This window comes from Triticum aestivum, chromosome 4B (assembly GCF_018294505.1).
Source record: "Triticum aestivum cultivar Chinese Spring chromosome 4B, IWGSC CS RefSeq v2.1, whole genome shotgun sequence".
Classification (NCBI taxonomy): Eukaryota; Viridiplantae; Streptophyta; class Magnoliopsida; order Poales; family Poaceae; genus Triticum; species Triticum aestivum.
In genome coordinates, this window is record NC_057804.1 from 85,112,954 (window position 1) to 85,118,214 (window position 5,261).

The following is a 5,261-nucleotide window of genomic DNA, read 5'->3' on the forward strand; positions in this document are numbered from 1 at the left end:
TTAATAAATTCAAAATAAAAGTAAATAAAACTAAACAAGATTGATAGCAACTACTCCTAAAAGTGCCTAGAGCCTATATCATGCATTAGAATTACTTGGGACCTCATAAATTTAACATGCAAGCTCAAGAACATGGTCACCTATGCAACAACAATTTGCAATGAATAAAGCACTAGAACAAAAACTAATTGGACCAATGGAGGAGTCACATACCAAGCAACAATCTCCCAAAGCAGTTTTGTGAATGGGGCTTTGAGCAAGGAGATCGAAAATCACAGAAAAATGAGCTAGAACTCGTGCTTGAGCTGGATGGGGATTTTTTTTCCGAAAGAAGACGGAGTGTGTGGGTGCTGGCATAAGTGGAGGGGGTCCACCAGGGGCCCACGAGACAGGGGGCGCACCCAGGGGGTGTGGGCGCGCCCTCCACCCTCATGGCCAGGTGCTTGCCCCTCCTGCAGTGTTTTTAGTGCCTAAAATCCTCAAATATTCCATAAAAATCATACTAAATTTCCAGGGCATTTGGAGCACTTTTATTTTTGGGATATTTTCCATTGCATGGATAATTCAGAAAACAGACAGATAATACTATTTTTGCTTTATTTATCCTACATAACAGAAAGTAAAAAGAGGGTACAGAAGGTTGTGCCTTCTAGTTTCATCCATCTCATGATCATCAAAATGAATCCACTAACAAGGTTGATCAAGTCTTGTTAACAAATTCATTCCGAATAACATGGATCCGGAGAAATTTCAAATAACACTAAGTTACCTCAACGGGGATGTGAAAATCCCCAATAATAAGAATATCATACTTTTTCTTGACAGTTGGGAGAGGAAATTCAAAACCTCCAATAACGATTGATGGAATTTTCTCAATAGAATTTATGCTGTGAACTTGAGGTTGTTTCCTCGGAAAATGTACCGTGTGCTCATTTCCATTAACATGAAAGGTGACATTGCCTTTGTTGCAATCAATAACAGCACCTGCAGTATTTAAAAAGGGTCTACCAAGGATAATCGACATACTGTCGTCCTCAGGAATATCAAGAATGACAAAGTCTGTTAAGATAGTAACGTTCGCAACAACAACAGGCATGTCCTCACAAATGCCGACGGGTATAGAAGTTGATTTATCATCCATTTGCAAGGATATCTTAGTGGGTGTCAACTTACTTAATTCAAGTCTACGGTACAAGGAAAGAGGCATAACACTAACACCGGCTCCTAAAGCACATAAAGCAGTTTTAACATAATTCCTTTTTATGGAGCATGGTATGGTGGGTACTCCGGGATCACCAAGTTTCTTAGGTATTCCATCCTTAAAGGTATAGTTAGCGAGCATGGTGGAGATTTCAGCTTCATGTATTTTCCTTTTATTAGTGATGATATCTTTCATATATTTAGCATAAGGGTTTGTTTTAAGCATATCAGTTAAGCGCATGCGTAAGAAAATAGGTCTAATCATTTCAGCAAAACGCTCAAAGTCCTCATCATCCTTTGTCTTGGATGGTTTAGGAGGAAAAGGCATGGGTTTCTCAACCCATGGTTCTCTTTCTCTACCATGTTTTCTAGCAACAAAATCTCTCTTATCATAATGTTGGTTTCTTGATTGTGGGTTATCAAGACCAACAGCAGGTTCAATTTCTATATCATTGTTATTACTAGGTTGAGCATCTACATGAACATCATTATTAGCATTATCATTAGGTTCATGTTCATCTCCGGATTGTGTTTCAGCATCAGAGATAGAAGTATCATTAGGATTCTCAGGTGTTTCTACACTAGGTTCACTAGAAGCATGCAAAGTCCTATCATTTTTCTTTTTCTTCTTCTTAGAAGAACTAGGAGCATCTAGATTATTATTCTGAGAATCTTGTTCAATCCTCTTAGGGTGGCCTTCAGGATACAAAGGTTCCTGAGTCATTTTACCAGTTCTAGTAGCCACTCTAACAACAAAGTCATGTTTATTATTTAATTCATCAAGCAAATCATTTTGAGCTTTAAGTACTTGCTCAGCTTGAGTGGCAACCATAGAAGCATGTTTACTAGTGAGTTTAAGTTCACCCTTAACTCTAGACATATAATCACTCAAGCGTCCTATCTCGAAAGCATAATTCTTTAATTCTCTACCAACATAAGCATTAAAACTTTCTTGTCTAGCCATAAAGTCATCAAATTCATCTAAGCATTGGCTATGAAATTTAGTAGGGGGAATTTCAACTTTATCATATCTATAAAGATAATTTACCTTTACTACCTGTGTCGGGTTATCAAGACAATGTGTTTCTTCAATAGGCGGTATATTAAGACCATGTATTTCTTCAATAGGAGGTAAATTCTTAACATCTTCAGCTTTTATACCTTTTTCTATCATTGATTTCTTTGCCTCTTGCATATCTTCAGGACTGAGAAATAGAACACCTTTCTTCTTAGGAGTGGGTTTAGGAATAGGCTCAGGAGTTGGCTCAATTGGTTCAGGAATTGCCTCAGGAAGAGTCCAATTATTTTCATTGTTCAAGATATTGTTTAATAATAATTCAGCTTGGTCGACTGTTCTTTCCCTGAAAACACAACCAACACAACTATCCAAGTGGTCCTTGGAAGCATCAGTTAGTCCATTATAAAAGATATCAAGTATTTCATTTTTCTTAAGAGGATGATCAGGCAAAGCATTAAGTAATCGGAGAAGCCTCCCCCAAGCTTGTGGGAGACTCTCTTCTTTGTTTTGCACAAAGTTATATGTTTCCCGCAAGGCAGCTTGTTTCTTATGAGCAGGGAAATATTTAGCAGAGAAGTAATAAATCATATCCTGGGGACTACGCACACAACCAGGATCAAGAGAATTAAACCAAGTCTTAGCATCACCCTTTAATGAGAACGGAAATATCTTAAGGATATAATAATAGCAAGACTTCTCATCATTAGTAAATAGGGTGGCTATATCATTTATGTTGGTGAGTGTGCCACAATAGTTTCAGATTCAGTGCCATAGAAAGGATCGGATTCAACTAAAGTAATAATCTCAGGATCAACAGAGAATTCATAATCCTTATCAGTAACAAAGATAGGTGAAGTGGCAAAAGCAGGGTCATGTTTCATTCTAGAATTTAGAGTCTTTTGTTTCAGCTTAGCTAACAATTTTGTAAGATCTGATCTATCATTGCAAGCAAGAAAATCTCTAGCAGTTTCTTCATCCATAACATAACCCTCAGGAACAACAGGCAATTCATAATTAGGAGGAGAACCTTCATCATCACTTTCATCAATAATTTCATTCTCCCTAGCCTTAGTAAGTTGTTCATTAAGAAATTCACCTAATGGCACAGTAGTATCAAGCATAGAAGTAGTTTCATCATAAGTATCATGCATAGCAGAAGTGGCATCATCAATAACATGCGACATATCAGAATTCATAGCAGTAGCAGGTTTAAGTGTCGCAAGCTTATTCATAACAGAAGGAGAATCTAGTGCACAGCTAGATGGTAGTTCCTTACCTCCCCTCGTAGTTGAGGGATAAATTTTAGTTCTTTGATCTTTCAAGTTCTTCATAGTGATCAGCAGATATAAACCCCAAGTGACTCAGAGAATAGAGCTATGCTCCCCGGCAACAGCGCCAGAAATTAGTCATGATAACCCACAAGTGTAGGGGATCGCAACAACTTTCGAGGGTAGAGTATTCAACCCAAATTTATTGATTCGACACAAGGGGAGCCAAAGAATATTCTTAAGTATTAGCAGTTGAGTTGTCAATTCAACCACACCTGGATAACTTAGTATCTGCAGCAAAGTATTTAGTAGCAAAGTAGTATGATAGTAATGGTAGCAGTGGCAAAAGTAAAGATAATAGTTTTGTAGTAATTGTAACAGTAGCAACGGAAAAGTAAATAAGCGAAGCACAAGATGTGAAAAGCTCATAGGCATTGGATTAGTGATGGATAATTATGTCTGATGCGATTCCTCATGTAATATCTATAACATAGGGTGACACAGAACTAGCTCCAATTCATCAATGTAATGTAGGCATGTATTCCGAATATAGTCATACATGCTTATGGAAAAGAACTTGCATGACATCTTTTGTCCTACCCTCCCGTGGCAGCGGGGTCCTAGCGGAAACTAAGGGATATTAAGGCCTCCTTTTAATAGAGAACCGGACCAAAGCATTAACACATAGTGAATACATGAACTCCTCAAACTACGGTCATCACCGAGAAGTATCCCGATTATTGTCACTTCGGGGTTGTCGGATCATAACACATAATAGGTGACTATAGACTTGCAAGATAGGATCAAGAACACGCATATATTCAGGAAAACATAATAGGTTCAGATCTGAAATCATGGCACTCGGGCCCTAGTGACAAGCATTAAGCATAGCAAAGTCATAGCAACATCAATCTCAGAACATAGTGGATACTAGGGATCAAACCCTAACAAAACTAACTTGTTTACATGGTAAATCTCATCCAACCCATCACCGTCCAGCAAGCCTACGATGGAATTACTCACGCACGGCGGTTAGCATCATGAAATTGGTGATGGAGGATGGTTGATGATGACGAGGGCGACGAATCCCCCTCTCCGGAGCCCCGAACGGACTCCAGATCAGCCCTCCCGAGAGGTTTTAGGGCTTGGCGGCGGCTCCGTATCATAAAACGCGATGAAACTTCCTCTCCGATTTGTTTATCTGTGAAACGGAATATATGGAGTTGGAGTTGAGGTCGGTGGAGCATCAGGGGGCCCACGGGACAGGGGGCGCGCCCGGGGGGTGGGCGCACCCCCCACCCTCGTGGACAGGGTGTGGGCCCCCTGGCCTTCATCTTTTGCCAGTATTTTTTATATTTTCCAAAACTTGCCTCCGTGGATTTTCAGGTCATTCCGAGAACTTTTGTTTCTGCACAGAAATAACACCATGGCAGTTCTGCTGAAAACAGCGTCAGTCCGGGTTAGTTTCATTCAAATCATGCAAGTTAGAGTCCAAAACAAGGGCAAAAGTGTTTAGAAAAGTAGATACATTGGAGACGTATCAACGACTTCTTCCCCGACCTCGGCAACCTCTTCCTCAATGACATGGGCGACAACCTCAACGCCAACGGTGCTGCTCCCATTGCATCGTATGTGTTTCTATCCTTCCTATTCGAAATCATGGTAGAATTCATGTTTCTACTCTGTATCCTACTACTATGCTAGTCCACATGATTAGTTTAATCTCTGTTATAGCCGTCATGATTTATTTTGTGCTTATTCGGATTAAATCTCGT